The following is a 22,501-nucleotide window of genomic DNA, read 5'->3' on the forward strand; positions in this document are numbered from 1 at the left end:
TAAACTCTTCAGGAAAAAAAAAAAAAAAAAAAAAAAAGAAATTGGCCTATCAATTACCCCACATTTTCTATATTACCTCTCTAAGCCACGAAGGGGCAATTCCCCTCCGTTACACAGCTGCTGCTTTCACACAGTCAAATTCTATATAACTGACCAGAATTTGACCCTGAAATACTCTTCCCCATTTGCAGTCTCAATTGCAAACACATGGTGAGCACCTACTTTTGGTTTTAATTAGTTTCTCACTTTTTGGAGGTCATTTGTGTGTTCTCAACTTGAAATACTATGCATATCATTACCTCAGAGGGTGGCCTGGTATGAAGTTTGGTGATATATTAGATCCAAGTCCTGCAGCAGAATAGGACAGATCCACACACAGGAGTGTTTTCAGAAACAAGAATTTGCTGAGCAGAGTGCACCAAATATGCATTTGATGTTACCTTCTCATGAAAAACTGATGCTTTTTTCCCCCCCATCACCTCTGTAGTTGTTGCAATTAAAGCAACAGAAGTGCAAGATTTCAGGACTGAAGATATGGTTAAGCGTTTGTGTTAAATTGCATCAACTTACTGCACTAGGAATTGACTGTGTGTGCTCATGCAATTACAGGCTCCATTGCAAGGCACACACATGATGAGACAGTAAAGAATATCTTTAACTTTGCTCTTTCCCAGTTTCTGGTGGTTCTACTTTGCTGGGCTAGGTTCCTGTCATACTTCTACCAAAAAATGCTTGGAAGCAGCTTTTCTTGTGATTCATTTGGGTGCAAGCTAGGCATAAGATGGAGTAACTTACCTCTGGAACTTGGTATGAGTTGATGAAGTGAGAGTTTCTACACAAAGTTCTACCACTAATGAACTTGTAAAGGGGAAACATTCCTGCATCAAGATTTCCAGTGGGTTGCAAATATGCGATTTAGGAGGAGCAGTTTGCTAAGGTAAATTATCCCAAATTGTCTACTTCAAGGTGTCAGGCATCAGCACTTGTGCAGGCCACATAGATGGGATGCTAAGATACCCCTCAAGTCTTCCTCCTGCACAGAAGGATAAGCATTTTCAAGATTCAAGGTTGAAGACTCAGGCTGAACTGTCTGCAAAGCTGTTACAAGCATGTGATACTGTCCAGAATGCCCCACACTCCTGTGGGCCGGTCCTTGGTGTAACACATCTGCAGAACGTTCTGCTGCTGAGATGGGGATAGGAAATAAGCCCTGTCCTCAGATGTGGGTTCAGATATTCCAAGGCTACTTCTTACCAGGTTTTTCTTTTTCTCTATATTTAACCTTTTCATTCTTTGAGAAAACATTCCCGATCAATTCTTTTTACACTGGCTTTGTATCTTTGTTACAGGGTGATGATGGATCAAATGAGCTTCCTGCCTCTGAGCTGCCAAGAAATGGATGTTACATCTCAGTCTCCCTGTTGTGCTGCCATATGTGTACATTTGAGAATCATGCCAGAAAGAGGAAATAAAGCTCAGCAGCATTTCAACAGACCTGTATTTCGGCAATTGTTAGAGAAGACAAAGAGGTAACAAGATTATTATATTACCTTTATAGACACACTACTAATACCAGACCCATTGGTAGAGTTATTAGCAGAGTTGCTAACTGCCAAATGCGCATGTGCTACATGAAAAAATCCAACACAGAAAACCCCACCCAAACCACTATATTTTATGTAAACATATAGTGGGCCTGAAGATACTGAAAAAGAGGGACACTTTACAGAGTATTAGGAAATAGTTCCCAGGACCTTTGTCAAACATTTAGCCTTGATTTTCAAAGCCTTATTTTCTCTCTTCCCTAGGAAATTACTCAGAGTCAATACATAAAATAAATTGATAAATAGAGTTCAACAGCAGAGCTTAAATTCAGATGTCTATAATATACAAAAAGGTTTAAACTCCATTAGTCTCTGTTCCTGTATATTTAGATACACTGCTTCTCTGTATTTTAGGCCCAGATCATGTGTGCCCCCCTCAGCCAACATCTAGGCTCAGCTCTGCCCTTATGTTTCCCAGTTTAGCGTGGTCTCTGACTCACAGCTCACTCATTTTATAATCAACACTCCCACAAGTTCTGTGGTATACTAGATCTAAGTCATGCAATGGAATAGGACAGAGAAGGGAATGGACCTAGTATACGCAGAGAGAATATTTAAACTAAAAATAATTGTATTTAAACAACATTGGCAGCCAGAACTGTTGTAATTAAAATAAGGTTGATTCTGCACATTAAAAAACCCTCTCTTTATTTTCATTGCAGGAAACCATCTACTCTGAACATTAATAATGCCTTTCAGCTACTGACATGGCTGGAAACGAACATACAGCCAACCTTCACAAGCACTGAGCACTTGGCTCAAGATTTTTTATCAGGGTTACTTGTAGTACTTCTGCTACCCAGCAGACAGTGAACCTGAAGACAGACAGGGGATTGTCATAAGGAGCAGGACCTCCAAACCAAGCAAGTGTTGGATTCTGGGAATTTATTAGAAGTTGTAGCAGTGCAATAGGTCATTACCTGCCTGAATGCATTACTTGGACAGTGCTGCTGCATACAGAAAATACCTAAGGAAAACAGTGAATAGTGCCAAAAATCCTTTAAGAGTAGACGTAGTCACAGAAGACAACAAATTTTCATTTTAAATGCTTATAAGACATCCAAGATTTTATGTTGCTCAGACACACACACCTGCCTAGGCAGAGAGAAAGAACAGGTCTGGTTATATCATTTCTGTTGTTCAGGTACCCACGACAAATAGTAAATTGAAAAAAAAAACAAACGTGGAAGTGTTGTGTCAGGTTGATTTTGAAGCATTCAAAAATGAGCACCCAAAACAATGCTATGCCCCAATTTAAGATGAAGTTGGGCATATTTACAGCATCACTGAACAGCTACATCTCCTCTAGAAAGAGCAAGAGGTTCGTTTCCCAAGCCTGTCTTTATGATGTCATTTCAACAGCTAAACTGCCGTTCTACCTTCTATCAATTTTCCAAACAACAAGGTCCAAGCAAACCTATTCACTATTTGTGATGGGCTTTAAGAAACACGTCACAGAATCAAATTTGAGTGCTGTAGCTAACTTACAACGGTACAAAAAAAGCCACACAGCCAGCAGCCTCCCTCCAGAATTTAACTGCTACTGCATGCAGTGCCTTCAAACACTCCTGTGTGCCACTTGAGATACCACTGGGACCTCCTTGCACCCACACCCCAGGCAACAGCCTGCTTTTGAAAGTGTTCGACCACAGCACTTCTCCCATCTTCATCACACACCCCATTCACTGCTCCTTTGAGAAGACAGTCACTCTAGCCCCGCAAAAGAGAGGGAGGCACCCACAGCTGCTGCGGACGCCGAGCAACCACGGTTACCTACCTCCAACCCCCTACAAAGGAAAGTTGTTGAAGTGCCTAGAGACACTGGGCATGCAGCTTGGAGAGAACGGCTTCTCACCAGCCTTTCCCCTAGGACACACTCTGCCTCCTGGGTGTGCGGGTGGGAATCATATGCAAACTTCCTCAGCAATGCCAGATCCAAAACCCTCTTCTTGCCTTAACCTGTGGCCAGCAAATACAAAGCAACAGTACAAAAGCCAGCAACAGCAACAAGGCAGTTTTCATGTGGCCCCAGCAGAAGCGGCGTGTACTCGTGGTGGGAGAGCAGCACAGCCGAGCGTTCACCACCACCTTGCTGCCTTCCTTGTAATTGGCATTTGCCTCTCCTGTGCTGTCTTGCAGATCTTGGCAGATACTGTGCAATACTAAACCCAGAAAGTCTGAATGGGATCAAAATAGCTTCAACATATCTGCCCAAGCCTGATGAATGCCATTTCAACTCATTTCCATAAGATTAGTATCTTGCTCTATAACCGACTTTTCAACATAGGAAAAATAGTTTCTACCAACAGTGTGTAGTGCTACAGATAACTAACATGAAAAATGTCATGCAGTGCAGGCACCGAATAACAAAATAATCAGTTTTTCCACTCAGATGCTTTCTAATATTGCTTATGCTTTTTTGTGAGATGTGGTGTTCATAATAAATAATTTAAAGACTTAACGTTCACTGGCTCCTTTGTCATCGGCAACTCTTGAATTGCCAAATGAAAATATTTCATTTTTCGGTATTCTGTAAAAAGATCATATATTTGTCAACAATTCTATAACTCTTAGCAGTGCTCCATGAATATCATCAGCATTGGACCCTCTCTCAAAGCCCTACTATATAAAAAAAAAATTCAAAAAGCAAGTCTGATGATTCCCTTTTTCTCTTTATTACAGCAGCACTACTCGTGCTGCTATCATTAAGGGTCTGTCAGCATTTTTATTAGAAACCACTACTCCAGGGGTTTATAACTCAGCGGTAAAAATTCACTCCAGAATGAAACTTGTCATGCAAGGGAGCTCTTATTTAAGCCCAAATGTCAGAAAATTATATTTATATGTTTTTAAAGTTATTTTAAAGCACTTTCAACTGTTCAGGCAATTGGACTACATCACTGACTGATAATTTGAGCCCCAGCATTGCAAAAGGAACTTGCTGAACATGACATTCAGAAATAATTTCCTAAAGCTTGTGGCCACCATTTAACTACAAGGCCAAAATCTATGTATGTCCATTTTTAAGGAGCGCCTTAAGGCAGACAGTATGTTATCAACAGTACTTAAATCTCTCACCAACTTCAGTTGCTGTCTACTCAGAGCTAAAGCCAATCCTTCATACCATTCTGGTTATATCAAAGATGACCATTCGACACAGTTTCACATGGCTCAGAATTTCAGAGCCTCTTAGGGAATTCAGCACTTGGGTCCTATTGCATTTCAGTGCATGCTTCAGTAGATGCCCAATTTTTTAGCTCCTTTGCAATCCCTGGCCTAAGCTATCCAAATAAATATTTTCAGAGTGCTACAGAAAGTAGGGCTAAATCTTCCATGACCTTGAATCATTCCATGTTTTCTTTATTCTTCTTTGCAAAACGGGGAAAATGAAGAAAGCAACTAATTGCAACAAATACAATAAGCTATACTTCTTTGAGTGCTCCAAGTGGTCAGATCAAAATGACCTAAGTGTATAAGTTTTGAACAGCAATAAAATCCCACCGCCAGTAGCATCTGTCACCTGGGGAGGCCTGTAGAATGTAAATTTCTATAACTTGGTGGCCAACCTCTGATCCATAATATACACGCAGCTTTCAAGCTGTTTAAGTACAGTTCACTCAATGGTACACTCCACAACTGTGTCTTCTTCCTTTATGTGGCTCTGGCATACCATGTTACATGATGAGGAGGGGGTACAACGCTAGGCTGAGGTCCAGCACACGATCCAGTCAATTACCTACAACACTCCCAGCATCAGCTAAACCCTCAAACCAATTGCACCCTCCTCCACAGCCCCCACTGCTTGGCATAGTCTGCAAAGCATGATGGAGCAAGAAACCACTATAGGCAGAAGAGACTGAAGCATCGCAAATGTGCAACTCGTGGCCGAAAGTGCAGAGAACAGATCTGACTCCCAGGCCAAGTTTGGAAACCGCTATACCCAACTAAAGCTATGGTAACACTGATGCTGGTGTACTTGGAGCTGAATGAATTCAGGATAAGAATGAATAAATCAGGGTGAGAGCAGGAAATATAGCAGGGGATAAGATGGGGGACCTGGGACTCAGCGATTTGTGAGTGTGCTATACAAAGATGCAGGGGAATCCTGGAGATACAGGAGCCAAGCAAGTTCTCAGAAAATGAGGGGTAAATATCTGAAAATAGAAAAGCTGGAAAATGGGGATGGGTCCTTTGTTTCGGAAAATTTAGGGGTGGAGTAAAAGGGAGACTCCTTGCCATATTGTGGTTTTGAAACACGGCTCGTCTATTACAGAAGTGTGGTCACTCTTTATCACATAGGATAGACTGAGGGCAGACAGACATTTTGCTGGAAAGAATGGTCAAACAAGAGAAACAGAATGACAGGGCAACACTGAAATACTCCTGCTAGTCAAAGAGGCACATAACTTCCTCAGAAGGACTAGCTTAATAGTTCTGTAGCTCTACTGAGTAATTTCAGTATTCAAACTGCAGACTACATTCCCTAACCTTCACTCTGAAGGCAGCAGGACACACTTGACAAAAACTTCAGATGGCTCCCATTTTGTGCAATAACGTCTATTTGATGAGCTCATACTGCACACTAAGCTCTGTATTATCCCCAGTGTGCTTTATGCAAGTGAATCATTCCAGTTGGATTGCTAGAAGAGAGATTGCAAATTGTGGAACAACTATGTTTAATACAAAATGTCAGTTCAGCCAAGGTCAGGTTTGGAGGGTAACGGGAGAATTTGCTTCTTAAAAGATGCCCGATTTTGAAATGGGGCCGATGACATTCATTTCCACAAATCCTCCAGAAAAGCTTTTTGCTCTTTTCAAGAACACCAGTTAATGGAGTTGCACCACCTGTGACTTAATTAATTCTCTTTATTGCTCATTAGAGTAAAATCTGGTCATTTTAAGTGGAAGAGAGCTTTGAGCAAATGATCAACTTTTTCGAGCAATTCCTGATTTGTCTTTGACCAAGACTGTTTCTTATACAGCTGTAATCTACAGTAACTGTTGTCTGACAAGAGCCTTTTAACTGAAATTGCTCCTATTACAGCTGTAATAAAATCAGTTTAGAAGATGAGGAGGCTGGCTTTATGGGTTCATCCTTCACTCCCCCCTCTTTAGGTGAGATTTCCATCATTTATCGTACTTTGTAACACATTAAAACATTCAAAATCATCAGAGGTTTTCATGCCAGCTACCACAGAATCAGGCAAAACCTCTGAAAGCAGACAAGGTGGGTGAAGAAGCAGCCTTGCTGCCATGGAACAAAAGTGGCTCAGGGACATAACGCAACACCCAGAACATACAAGGCAAGAAGGCTGGAAGCAGCATTTACCTGAGGGAACACTGGTAAAGTGAAATGCTCATTTTTAAAAATCAGACCTAGGAAATAATTCAGAGGAAGCAAGCATTTCAGCAGCTTTAATTTCTGTTCTTACTTTTTTAACACAAACTAAACATGGGATTGAAGGGCAGTACCCTGGAGCACTACCATCTGAGAACAGAGAGGAATCCTTTGATCCAAGGTGGCCACGTTCAGAGGAAGACTCCAGAGTACCACTGGGATGGTCAGGAGTTGCATTTCTGGCTGAATTTGTAAGGTACTAAATGTCATTTAAGTTACTGGCATTCATTTTATTGGCAAAGAGATGGGCCTCCTAACATTGATTATAATTATTGTGGTACCTCAATTATTGCCTACCAGTTCAGCGTTTCAGTAACTTCAACAAGCCTGCTCATGGCATGCTTATGAGCATCATTTAAAGCCCTCCTGTTTCTTCTCAGAACCAGTTTTGTGGCCTTCTAGTTCCAGCATTTATGCCAAACAGAAGCACATATGTGTTTTTCTCGCTTCTAGAGCACTTTCATGAAGCATCTACTACACGGTGGAATTTACACCACAACGTACACAATCGCTTCTGGGAGGGTGGACGGTTTTCCTAAGGCTCTAGAACAGCATACAGAGAAAACCAAGCCCGTTCAGATAAAATAATCTGAACCACAGCTCTGTTCTTGGTCCAACTAAAACTTTAAAAGAATGAAACACTTATATCACAAAGAAGCTAAGCACATGTTTTAGCTTTAGGTATATGCTCAAAACTCACTGGCATTGGTTTAATTGCTGGATTTAACAGGATTGATTTCAGTATGTATTTAAATATTTTACTGAACTGGGAATTTTACAGATCTCATTTAACATGAAAAGGTTTTAGAAATGAGCCAGGTGTACAGTAGTTATGAGCTTCTGAAACTTTTACCTACTTATGTGGAGTTTACAAAAATGCGTTTCAGATTGCTACAACCCTAAACCCCCTTTGACTTCCACTGAAAATTCAACTCTTAATGAACTCACTCGCCCAACTTACCACAATAACTTCCATAATCTGGACCTTGGTAAATTAAAACAGATTCTAGAGATCTTCCACCTCCCTATAGCTCTGCAAAGCTTATTACTGTGGGTGGTATACTAACAGGTCTCACAAAGAAGCACATTCTTAAAACATTTTGAAAAAATTGATCTGCAGCAAATGCTACAGATTAGAAACAAGTCTCAGAGAAATGTTCAAACCCACAGTGTCCTTACTGAAACAACTAAGTCTTCTGAAAATTTTCCATACTAGGTGGTCTACGCTTTTTCCGCAGACAAACTGTCAAATATCTAACTATTTGGGTATGTATTTGAGGATCTGCCTTTTAATCCATGAAGTAGCTCTGTGTTCTTACAATGTTGAGATGTAACAGTTGTCCCTGTCCCCTAAGTCAAACAAACGCTTCCCAGGCATCCACTAACTAAAGTCTTCCCACAGTAAACTCTTCCACTATACCAATTCAGCTCCTCCTTGTAAACAGCAGTGCTGCTGATTTGCCATTTCAGGTACCTTAAAGCATTACAATAAAAAGGAGGAAAACATTACAACCCAGCCAAGTTCTCACGGTAACAGTTGTCCCTGTCCCGTAAGTCAAACAAACGCTTCCCAGGCATCCACTAACTAAAGTCTTCCCACAGTAAACTCTTCCACTATACCAATTCAGCTCCTCCTTGTAAACAGCAGTGCTGCTGATTTGCCATTTCAGGTACCTTAAAGCATTACAATAAAAAGGAGGAAAACATTACAACCCAGCCAAGTTCTCACAGTCACAGGTCTGGGTGGGCACTGCTATTTCTCTGTAACTCTTCCGCAGGGGCTTGCCAGCAGCAACACGAGTTACTGTTTTTCACTGACCCTTACAGTTGAACAGGCTGTACCTGACTGCGTCACTTCAGGCAGTCTCATTGTCTGTGGTTTAGGTATTTATTCAGTTGTGTCTATGGCTCTGTCTCAACAAAGGAATGGTTACCTGCTTTTTTTGCACTAAGACAGTGGTAGGAAAAAGTTAGCTAAGAAGAAACTCCGAAGGCAAAGTAGTTAAAAATCACTGGTGCTGGCAATGTTCTCCTAGATACTATACTCCTTCAGCTCTTCCCTGCTCAGGATTAGTGTTTTGGAAGAACGTAAAATGTACATCAGGCTGCCAACACTGACTGATTTCAACAGGCCCACAAAACCTTCTTGGGCTGGAACAGAGAGAAATCCCCTGGTGTTCACCAGTCCTAATGTGGACAAAACTCCCTTTCACGTCACTGGGAAGACAGCCAGGGGGGAGGCTGAACACTCAAATCCACTACTGGGGTGGTTAATGTCCCAAAGGAGCTTGTCCATTGCTATTAGTGATTTCCCTGGGCTCTGGATCGGATCCTGAATGCGGTGAAAGTACTGCAGTTCTGCATATCATGCAATAGCTCTTTTCATAGCAAGCCAAAAACGAAAAGCAAGACCAGGCGACAAGCCTCAGAGTGCCTGGCCAAAGTCCACTTGGATACAGCCAAAGCTCCTTCTGTACTCCAGAGCACCATGAACCAGGCCTGTGCATGCTGGCTCCTAGCAGCTGTAACTGTCCAGAAAACTCAATTTTCTCTCCTCTGGTTACAGATTATTTCAAGCATCGAAAAAAATACTTCACCTTAATTTATATATATTAAAAATATATAGTGTGTTATACAAACTATATATTATTACATAAATTATATATATTGTATTATTATATACAATATAATTTCTTTAACCATTTATATATATTATAATATAAAAATGGTTAAAGAAAACCAAGTCTCATCATTTATCATACCTCATGTACAGAGGTATTCAATAACAAGAAATTTTTTTCCTCCAAAAGTATTAAAAAACATCCTTTTCCTTCACTGATCTATAAATCAGACATTTCAAAAATATCAGCAATCAATTTTTGCCTACTTACTGGTAGAGCTAGCCACCTAATATGATTTTTTTAAAAAAAATATTAGCAAGTAGGTCATCAAGTAGTTTTATTTTTAGATACATTTTTAATACTCGTAAAGGGCTCAGCAGATCCTCACCTATAAAAATTCCTGACGCTTCCATGTTGCTGCTATCAGTTAGAGATATTTTCCAAGTGCAGAATATAATTATAATTATTAGCATTTATAATAAAATGACTAAGCTGGAGATATTTTTGGAAGGGTGCAAACTATCACTGATCAGTTATATCATACCATCTCTGATCACTCAAAATGTGTGCAAAATGGGAACATCCAGAAATGCTGATAACTGCGTGTTAGAAAGATATATAATCATTTTTTTGTTTGACCAATCTACAAATGACAGTGCCAGAATGCCTGCAGATGTGTCTTCCTGTTACAACACAATGTCGCAGACAGTGGCTCAAGGAGAACAGTTCTGTGATCAAATCGAAATTAGAAAGTCTGAATTCAAAAGCCCAGTTCAGCTGAAATGCCAGCTTTTTCCTGTGACCTTGTAATATCAATTATTTGGTAAAACAGTAAATAATTACCTACACTAGATCTGCTTTGTCTGAGTAGGGTCTGATCCAAAGTGGATGAAGAGTGTTTGATGAAATCGGGATGAGGCCCTTTGACCAGAGTGTTTGAGGTCAGTGATTTATTCTGCACTGGTAGAGTACCTTGTACAACAAAGCCTGCACCAAAAGGCAGTTTGAGTGTCTAAATGCTGTCTTTCTGGTATGAAAGGATGGTGATCCTCCTGCTACTCTCTCATTCATTTCAGCCATTCCTTCCCCACCAGATATGGTGAGAAAGATAAGAGAATAAACAAAATCCTGCAAAGAGCTGCAAGCAGAAAGCCCAAAATTCTCATACGAAGTTAGTTCCCGTACCTAATACTTACTTCATTTTAACTCTCTTCCCTCAGAGACTGGGACTTCCACACGTGTAGCCCTGTACTACTGTAACTACTTCTTACAGAATAACAGATACAAAAATGAGCACCAAGCCTTTAGGATGCTTATTCAGAATATATGACGCCATAAACATTTTGATTATCCAGTTCTGGAAAGTCTTATATTAAGCACATCTTCCTGAAGTTAGGTCAATAGTCAGTCTTTTTAATCCTCCTTCATACATGCCTGTTTGACAGTGGTGCCTTTTATTAACAACGTGCACAGCAGTCAGTCATCCCCCCACTCAGATACAGGCATATCCAAAGACCTAGGCTTGGGATTTGGAGGGGAGGTACATTTTTTTTGTGCTGTATATTTTCCCATTATTAGTTTTTCCTAACTGCTCCCTCTTTTTAGAACATGCTAGACGGTGTCAAGAAAATGCACTGCTCACATAGTTCGTGGTAACAAGCAGATGGAACCTCAAAATTTAAAACTATGAAAAGAGATACATCTGTTCTTATTTTTTGCTCCTATAAAACATGAGGAGAATGGAAGGAATTTGGAGGATGCCAGAATCATATGGCATCCATCAAAATGCATATGGTTTCTCTCTTATCTTTGTCTCTACAGTACATAAATAAATGAAATCGATCCCAGTACTGCTGCATATAAATAACTGGAGGATGACATTATTAGGCCAATTACTATGACCAGTTACAGATTAAAAGAAGGCGGCATTTTTCTTATGTCCCTCAGCTCTCCAGTAATAATACTGGCTCATATCCAGTCTTTTTCAGCTACAGTTAATATCAGCATGCGAGATGTTGGGTGGTATGCACTACTTGCATCATTCTTCTCACAACATGATCTTGATCTTACTATTTCAACACAATCAGCTCTGCTCCTAAGCCTACTAGTTGGTCATGGATCCCATTTTTCCTTCAAGTGTTTGTGTGCCTGTTCAATCTCACGCTACAGGAAGGGCTGAATACATTGTGTATTTAAATGAATCGCCCAATTACACTGGGCCTATCCAACTGAACCACCATTTTCATTCATAATGATCACCTTTATAACTAGAGGCAACAAGCAAGTTGTCATTAGAAGTACTCTATCACACAGGGAGATGGCCTGAGCTCCTACATTGAGTTACTCTGCGCTAAGTTTCATCTGCAAATTTGATGCATTCACTTACCCCTTCTTGTACTTCAGCTCACTCCACTCTAGGAAATGCTAAAATCAAAGGGATAACAAAACATTACATAATCTTGACACTTCCTTCCCTTCCCACCCCCAAAGTTTGTAATGAGTTGAATGTAAACTCAAATCTTTTCCTCAAATGTAGTCCAATGTAATTAGACATACGAGCTCAGGATGGTGCAAAGGATTTCTACACATCTCTGGGAAATCCTTTACTGAACTAGAATTCACTGCTTGGTTTCCTCTGTGATCCCTGCCTTTGTCCTCCCATTGCAATTGCTTCCCTAGCCAATGTAAATTTGATTTAGTTTTGAGTTACTTACTAAGAAAAATACAATTGCCTAAGCTACGAAATTGCATGCCAATTTGTACCGAAAAGCCGACCACACAAAACCCACCAAGTTCCTAAAGATATTTCTACTAAACGTTTTCAGTAAAACGAAAATATCTGAGAGGGGAGATCAAGAGTGTCGAGGAAGAACTGCTAAGCAATGTGAATCTACAGTAAGTGTTTGGGACTGGCAGGAAAAAAAAAACCAAACAAAAACAAAAAAACAATCAGAATCCATTACCCAACTTTGTCATGCTACTAGCTTCTGCTTCTCCATTTAATCCTGAGGTGCTTTTGCAGAATCTACACTCATCACCACGACACAGGTTAATGAAGACATCCCACTGTGGGGAACTTAAAAGGTTTAAAAAAGCAGATTCAACTATTGATCTCTGCTTTCTTGTCCATGTTCCTCTCATACTCCACTATCACTCGTCAGAACATTTTTCTTGTACATATGACACCACTTTTCAGTGCTGGCCTCCAAGGAATCCTTAACAGCGGGGCAAGCCTGCAGGACTAAAGAAAAAAGATTATTGCAGCTTTAACCCCTATTCTTCTCCCTCATCCAACCCGACATATGACTTGTTTATGCATGTTTAATTTATTCCAGAATATTCTTGTGGGAACACTAGTTGAAAACTGGCAATTCCGGCTAACCACTCAGTTTTGGATCAGAGCTCTGTTTTTGTTTCTCACTCTGCTCAGCCATCAGAGTCCAACAGATGAGCTGATATAACCGGTCTTCCCTGGAACTGCCATGAGGGTGAGGATCGCAGGATTTTCATTGCAGAAACCTGCACTCGTGGCAGTGTGACACCCTTGAAATTAGCACTCCATCTGAAAGTTTCCAATAAATTCCTCTCCACTAAGCAGCTTGGAGACTGCTAGAAAATTCCCCAGAGAAGTGAAAAGTCCTTACGGGAAGTTTTTATCCACAGAATATCTGTCTTGAACCAGTGGCATCCTCCTCCAACTTCACCCTCTAATAGTTTTACTTATCACAGAGGGGGCCTTTTAGAGTTTAAGCAGTAAAGTTGTAATAGGGAAGGAGTCTGGACTCTGTATATCCTTCAAATATTTAGCATTTCAATATTCTATATCACACTTTTAAGTCATGTTTTAAAATCTTTCATTATCAGAAAACTCTATATATCTACAAAATTCACTCCCACTGCTAAAATTAAGTTTAGGTTTTAGGGTAAGAGAGGGGATTTCCACGGGTTTTATATGTTTAATTATTCCAAAAGGCAAATTAGAAGACTCCAAGAGATTGCTAACTTTTTTTTCATACACAGAGGTGCCCAAATAGGAATCCAGGGTCCCCCTGTGATGAAGGCTGCACATATTCAATATACTGGCAGTGTCTCAGTGTAACCCTACTACAGCAGAGAATCTAATACCTAATGTTTCACAGCTCTCCACGTGACAAAAATGTTAATGTAAGACAAGGCAGAAATTGAAGAGACTTAAAATATTCAGCATATTCATACACACACTTTACCTATCTCTGCTAGTCAACAGTAACACAGAGGTCAGTACTTTGGCCTGGGCAGGACTACATCAATTATTGCCGTATTAGCATTTACAAAGAAAGAATTAGGCCAAGATGAAAGAACACAAATAACAAGGAGGAAAATTGTAAAGAAGGAGAACTGCAGTGAGAGGCTCATATTCCACTAGATGCTGAGCTAGCTATTGAGCTATATTCAGCAGCTTTGGTGAATCACATTGAATTGAACTACATTTTCCTAGGAAAGGATGTGATAAATACATTGGTGTTTTGGTAAACCTAAAATATAGTTTCCTAATACCTAAAGTACTCGGTCCATCATTCATGCACTGTAATTCTGAGTCATATGAACATGCCTAAGTCTAATAACTAAACATGCAAAATACCAGTAGCTTTATACTGATAAAATCAGGGCAATCTATTTTATCAAAAATTGAGGGGAAGCCATCCCCTTTACACTAAGGGTGTTCCATAGGCGAGGCTCTCCACCCCATTACATCAGTGTTACTGCACTTGACTTGCAGGCAATGTAAAAATAATGGCACTGGAACAGGGAACCTGGGATTCACTTGGGCTCCTCTCAGGGAAGAATTTGGGTCTGCTAATTTGCTTATACCATGGTAAAGCTTTTGAAGTAACTCAAAATGCCTTCAGATTGTCTTAACAGCACAAATTAAAAAGCTCCTAGATTTACATACACAGTCTTTTAGTTTCGCTTTCAGCAAAAAAGTGATTTAAAGCAGTACTTGCAAAACTTGTGGCCCACTGCTTGGGGTCCCATACCTACACTGTTGTGTGATAGGCTCTAACAGACCCTGCCCTGGTTTAGCCCTGCTCCTGTTCTTAATTCATGCAGTTTAATGTGGGGTCATTGCCATATATGTCAAATAATTTTCTGAAGAATTTCCTGTACAAGTTATTGACACTTTTATGGGTTAAGAAAGTACAGGAGGTCCTTCAAAGACACAGCATTAAAGTCTCTCCTAATCGCCTCACAGCAAGTGTGCCCAGAGTACTGACAGTATTTCCATACCCTCACCCTTTAAAGAAAAAAAAAAAAAAAAAGCCAAAAGAAAAAACAAAACACATTTAAGGGCAGCTTCTAACCAAATATATATGAGAAGGCACAAGGCCCTCATAAGTGCTTTTACCAGCCTCAGTATAAGACAGCAATCAACTGCTCTGCTGTCATGCAGCATAATTAAAACAAGATAGGTAATGTTTATTTTATCGGCACTGCAGAATATGCGGACAATTCTCTACAAGCAGGCATACGGATCCATAAATTAATGCCACAAATTAAAAGCAAAATCAAAACAAGAGTATTTAGAGAATTCCATCAACTGCACTGAAGGAATTAAACCCTCCTCCCAGTCTTTTTACATGTTCTTAAGCAAAAAGCCTTAGCTTAAAAAAGCACCATGTAACATGGCCAAATGGCCAAGAAGCCAACTACAAGCAAAACCAAAGGGAGAAATTAATTCTGTAGACAACCAATCTCCACTGAATGTGCTAAGTCCAAGTTGGAGATTCAGAGCCAGTTTCCTTCTTGCACTTCACGGACACAAGAAATGGGCTCAGATGTAAACCAGACGTAATCTATAAACTAGCTATTGCCCAATAAAATAGAAGCTACTAAAAAGTGATGCATGAAGCATGTAACTGTGCATCCTGTGAAAGGAGTACTTCAGTAGATGCTCACCTTTGTCATCAAGGGGCCTTAGGAAGAAAGCAACATATAAGTAAGCATTACAAAGCCACTTTAAGAGACCCAGTAATAGCTAGCTTTGTTCAAACAAATCTTCTTGAGGTATTGGAAATATACTTACTTACAGGAAAAATAAAGAAGGTCATAAAGCATCAAATTCAACAACACCTTCCACCCAGGCTTAATTGTGAGACTGTGCTAGGGTTTTCATTGATGCCCTAGTGTTACTGAAGGTCAGACAGAAAAGCGTAATTTTCAGCTCTATGGTTGTGATTATTAGCGTTTGGAGAAAAACAAGACAACAGTTTTTTGCTGGGGAAGCCACTGGTTTAGATCTCCTGATAAGAATGGTATTTTGCTTGTACAATGCATCTTAGTTCAGATGTTTGTGTCAAGAAAAAACTCAGCTTGTTTTCAGACAAAATGTAGGGTTACCAGAGAGTTATTTGAAAAATAGGTTTTTACTTGTAAAGTAGTATGGAAAAAAATACATCAGTGAATGAAAACAGGAAAAGTCTGGAATTCCATTATGACACTTTTACAGTCATTCAAATTACAGCTGCACTGATTAATATTTATGATCAGATTATCTTCCCCTCCAAAACAGTGTATTTCATAATAATTCCAGAAGACAATATGCAGATACCATATGGTTCCATGAACATCTGCAGCCCATAGCCATCTTTGTCAGAAGCACAAAATGTCAGTATGAGATTGCCCAGGAGTTTCCATCTGATCTGCTGCCTCAGGGACTGAAAGAGCAATAACAATAAAGGGAACCGTGAGTGTTGTTTAATGTTTTCCAATGGATAGTGCACATTAGAAACAGTAATTAATGATTTGGTTTATAATGCTTCAGGGAATTACTGTCCAACAAAATAATGTAAGTAATTTAAATTTGCAATAAAGTTTAAGTGTGCAGGCATTTCATGGCAGCGTACAGCACTGATTTGCCAGAGGAAAAAAAACACTGTTATTGCAGCCACATCCAGATAATCCACAGAAAAAGCCATATCAACCCCTTAAGTGATTTGATTATACTTTCTTACTGTGCAACAGTCCTCAAAGGCATATTCAAATCCAAATACACCTCACTAAAAGACCACAGGAGCAAAAACCCAGCACAGAATTAAAGAACTCTTTTTTACTCTTTTAAGACATAACTGCAGTCCTCTCCTCCAAAATATATCTCCCAACACTTGCAACTGTCATTATTATTCTATTTTTAAAAATGCCTGTATCACTTAACCCATGGCACCATAAGAAACTAAAACTCAGATCCGTGAAATAACCTGTATAAGAAATAGCCACCTTCGCCCAAACTTCCTGTGGCCGTTTCCTAGAAGGGTAAGAATGCTTGAGAGCTGCAAGTAAAAATTTCAAATTAGTACCTCTGCCTGCAGCCCTAAAACTGTTAATCTTTCCCTTCTAGAAATGCTTGCAAAGATAACGTTGTACATCATGCCCTGCAAGTCAATACATCCAGACTTCATCAAAGCCAGAGAATAAATGAATTCTGGAGCAAAAGACCTCTAAGACAGACCTTCTCTACTAAGGCAGAATTAATCAAGGTTGGCTCAAGTCACTGCATCTGCCAATTAATAAGTTGAAGGGAGGGCATAGGTAGGGAGCATCCCTCACTCAGACTTGTACTTAGACTCAACCAGGTTAAATATATCCTTACAGATTCCATCTACAGTGATCAGAAACCTGTGGAGATACCAGAGCGTGACAGGGCTTCACTTCTCTGATGGCAGCTTCCCAAGCAAGCACCTTCATCCTGAACATTCAGACTTCTGAGACACAGGTCCGTGGCACGCTATCCTCTCAGGTAAGGTAACTCACTACCTTTAAGTGAGAAGTTGCACTGTCAAAAGAAGCAACCTGGCACAACTGCCTCTGAAATCCCAGTCACCAGCACCTCTTGCCCATGGCAAAGGCACCCAAGCTCTGCAGCAGTCTTTGTTCCAGCCCATTCATTATTGCTTCTTCAGCAAAGCACATCCTGCTTTCTTCTGATAGTACACTGATAACATCAAGAGATTTCTCTGAATAAAATTACCCTAGTGTCTCCAAAAGCTGACAAAGATGCACTAATGGATTAAAAAAACTAAATATTTTTCTCTCACAGAGTAATCAACAGGAAAGTTATTCTTCCCAGCATGCCTCACCCGCAGCAAAAGAGCTTTCATCTGGCTCAGTTTTGTTGGAAGAGACCTCATCATCCTGCAATGTAAAGTTATTCCCATATTTCATACGTTACTTCTCCTGTCTCCAACAATTTCCTCCAAGTCAATTCATCGAGCTGCACTATTTCAGTGATAGTTATACAGGCAACTGCACTTATATGCCAAGAGGCACCACATCCTTCTCTAGGGTCTCATCCTCCCAATGTTCACACGTGCAACATCATTCTCCAACAGCTCCAGGCAGGACATGGCCACGCTCCCCTGATGGGATACATCTGCCCCATGAAATAGGTAACATGATTCCACAACCGAAATGCAAAAAGATAGATAATTGGAAAACACTGCTGATAAAAACCAAACTACTTTTGCATTGTCCTCTACAGCAAACAGCATTAAAAGAGAATGACCATTTCTTCCACAGTACATCCCCCTGGAGCAGGAATGCCTTTCATCGCCATGTTTAATGACTAATCTTGGGAGCTGGAGTGAAGCCAAGCAAACAAGTCGTTACTCTAACTTCTGGCATTTCTGAAAAATTAATATCCTTGAGTTTAATGCATAAATTAGGACCCCGAACACAGACTGAAATTCACTTTGCTCGTGTCCCTCGTTCCAGTCGTAGTGACTTGCGTCCTGCTCCAGAACAGCAAAAGCTGAGTTACATTAACACACCTGAGCTGTGCATGTACCTGCAGCCTTCTTCACTCAGCTCTCAGCTTTCTGCTGTGATGGGCATCAAGGTATTAGCCTGATACATTCTATAGTCCAAGTCCTACTAGGAGAGCAGGATCTACCCCAACTTCAAATAAAGTCAAAGGGAGTTATCTCATTTCTGTAGGCAGGACGACAACTCTGCTGCTTAAAACATTAACATTATGGGGATTGTTGGTCTATTTTACACCACAGAAACTCAGTCATATGTAAGCAGAACATAACTAATATTATATACAATAGGCACCTATGGACAGGAGATCAAGGATATTTTAACCTTTAATGGCACAAGAAAGTTTAGTCAATAAAAAAAAAAACTGTACTAGTAGGAGACAGCACTGACATAAGGGAAACCTTATTAAAACAAAGTGCCAAAGGATCATTAGTGGCCTAGTTCTTGTTTTAAAAAGTGTCCGCTGCAGGAGTTGGGGGGCAGAATTTGCTCCTCCTTGATTCTTGAGAGAGAATCACTCATCACAAATCAAGAAATACTGTACTCCCTGGAGATCCCTATTTTAGTGTACAGAGGAAGCGTCTACATGTGTTATTCCATACATTCAATATCTTCTTCCTGAATTTGGATTAACAAACCAGAGCACAGTGGCTTGCCATGAATGCAACAAATAGACAGTTAAACTTTGCTGCCCCACATGTGCCTTGCTGTGCCTATAAATCTGATGTTGCGGGAGATGTGTTTCTGGACACTTGCAAACCACTGCAGAGGATCCTGTTTCTTTCTTGTGTCAATGAATAATCATGAACATCCATCAAAAAACTGAACAGTATGGGAGCTAATCAGGCATTACTATCATTCAGATAGTAGCAATTCATGTTTGTTTCTGATGTTGTGGGAGATGTGTTTCTGGACACTTCTTGCAAACCACTGCAGAGGATCCTGTTTCTTTCTTGTGTCAATGAATAATCATGAACATCCATCAAAAAACTGAACAGTATGGGAGCTAATCAGGCATTACTATCATTCAGATAGTAGCAATTCATGTTTGTTTCATAAAAATCTATGCTTTATAAAGCATGTATATTTTTGTGCTTTATGTCTGCAACCAATATGCACATGAATTATTAATGTGCTATAAAATGAGTATATTTTGGGGGGAAAAATGAACTACCTAAGGTGTTTTCATATAAACGACTGCAATTTAACTTTCAAAAACATTTCATTTTTCAACACTCTGCTCACTTCAAATTGAAGTCTGTACATCGAATTTGGCCAAGCATGTCACAGGAAACCTTGCACTTATAAATTATTAACCCATGAAGGTCCAGCATGGATTAAATATAAAAGAAGCAACCATGCAACAGCAGGCAGATAGCACTCGCCCTCCTGAGCTTTTAACAAGTTTTTGCATGAGTAGCTCCAGAAAGCTGAAGCCAATTCCCGTAACGCTTGGATGGTCTGTTTAGCACGAGTACATCACTGCTCTTCCATACCACTGCTCTAAACTGAGCACTAAGAAAACTGTCCAACACAATGTCTGTATGCATTGCCCACGTGCTGTCGCTATGGGAAGGCAAGGGTGGCTTAACTGGGCTGACGAGGACAATTCCCCCTGTTCTGTCGCACTCAGCTCCCAGCACAGTTTAACTTTATTTGGAGGAAAGGAGTTGAGTATCTAAAGCATCCTTACATTCCTGAGAGACTATTGTAGGTGACATGTTTTTCTTCCAACCCTCCTTATGTCCATTCGGGTTCAGCAACCCCACAAATCTTAGAGGAAGAGGAATCTAATCTTTCCTCAAAAAAAACCCCAAAATCATCAACATTGTTAAAGACTACTGTATTTGTAATACGAAGACTCTTGTTGGATAATAGGTAAATTAATTCTCTTCCTCATCTTGCCTTGCTTCCTTCAGCTGAAAGCTGGACTAGGTATCTGATGACAAAGTATCACAAAATGCTATCAAGAAAGCAAGCACAATAGAAAAAAATGTCACAATAAATAATTGCGGATTTGTCTATAGAGAAGTAATGAACATGGATTAAACTAACCGATGCAAAATTCACACACTAAACTTGCAGGTGAATGCTCTAATTCAAAATTGAAGTAAATCAAACCTAAAGTAAAACTATGTCTGCAACAACAGGAGCTGGGTTGTCCAACCTTGGAGGTTCTTCAAACAAATTGTTTCAGATAGAAGGTGCATCAGTGCTCCAAAGACCTCCACTTCACTCAGTTAGGATTTCCTGCAGATTCTTCTGCTCGGTTCCCACAACAGGCTTCCTCGTTCATCAATCTGTTATTCCTGAGGATGCCATTCCTAAGATCCAAAGATGTGATGTACATCTGGTCACAGCTGTGTCAGATGGAAGCATCCTCTTTTAAGTCTTTACTGTACTCCTCCGGTAGGAGAAGCATGCAAATCTACATAGGCAAGAATTTATTTCAAGCAAGTTCCTGCCACCAGAATGAGTATTCAACAGGTAGGAAGCACTTCAGCTTCCACAACACAGCTGCTTGGGGAAAAAAAAGAAAAAGAAAAAAAGGAAAACTCATTTGGGAAGTCTAGTTGTTCGAAAATTCATTGAACACAATTTAGTGGTTAAAAAAATCACTATATATAATGTACACTTCAAGAGAAGATTCAGTAATAATGGTGACATAAAAGTTTTATAGGCAGCTTTAGCTGTCAGAAGAGTTCCTGCATTATAAAATCAATGTTCACTGGGATTTTCAGCAGATAAAGTAACGCTTCTTCTACCTATAGGGAAACTCTGTCCAGTTTAATGTTTTATTTTAACTAGTTCAGCTTACAGCTCTCACTGTATTTCTTTTCTGCCCTCTAGCCTCCAACACAGAACTACTACGTACATATAAATGATCTTTCTCCCAACCCAAAACTACTAATGTTTTAAAAAGGCAAAGCCTGTATCTACATAAGCTTCTAAAGCATTAAAGCTTCTGTTTCCTGAGAAGAACATATGCACAAAGTCAAGCCATGAATTTAGAAGATTAAACAAAGTCAGAGAAACTGTGATTCTATGATTAAAAATATGCAAAACTATCAATCTTCACTCTGCTGATTTTTACACATTAAATCAAAGGACCATAAAATGTGAGCTGCTTCTGGCTCAACATTCATCGCCAAATACAGAACTCTGCACCAACATGAAATGTGATTAATTCCTTATCAGAAAAAGAAACCCTCAACACAGTCAGGAACATGCCAGTAAGCACCCTGCTTGTGCAGAAAGTAAGTATCACCAAGTCAAAAGAAATACTTTCACAGGTTGAAGAAAATACATTTTTTGTTTGCATGTTCTCTTTTTTCCACACATTCAAAGAACCTTTTTATTTTGCTATTTGATCTTCACAGCCACCAGGGCAGGGATCATTTTATATATACGCACAGTAATCAGTACAACTGAACCTGATTTGATCAAAAATGCTACACAACTTATCATATATCAAATATGTCCATTTTTTCCACCAAAAAAAAGTTAGAGGACAATTCACTGTTGCAATTCATCTGCTTAGGAAAGAGGAAAAGAGAAAAAAGTGGCTTTCATGTTTTCCCCCCCCCGCCCCCCGAGGCAAGTGAGGACACACGAGGAGTCATATCGGCATTTCCCCACAAAAGACAGTGGTGGTCTAATTTACTGCTGCACAGCTCAGCAGAGTACAGAAGCCAAGGCTGTCTGTACTCCGGATAAAGGGCTGGTGATCATTCATCTAATCCTCAAACAGTGACAAATCTGTAGATTTCCACTTGAAAAGGAAACAAACTGTTCTGAGGAGCAACTGCTAAGTGATAGGTATGGGAATACTTTGATTTCTGCAGGTGAGAAAAAGAGAAATCAAGCATTGTTAGAGTGAAATAACATTGTGGCTCACCAGTAAACCAAGAATCATAGAATAGTCTGGGTTGGAAGGGACCTCTAAAGGTCATCTAGTCCAATCCCCCTGCCGTGGGCAGGGACATCTTCAACTAAATCAGGTTGCTCAGAGCCCCGTCCAGCCTGACCTTGAATGTTGCCAGGGATGGGGCATCCACCACCTCTCTGGGCAACCTCTTCCA

The sequence above is a fragment of the Aptenodytes forsteri genome, unplaced genomic scaffold (assembly GCF_000699145.1).
Source record: "Aptenodytes forsteri isolate BGI_AS27 unplaced genomic scaffold, ASM69914v1 Scaffold278, whole genome shotgun sequence".
Lineage (NCBI taxonomy): Eukaryota > Metazoa > Chordata > Aves > Sphenisciformes > Spheniscidae > Aptenodytes > Aptenodytes forsteri.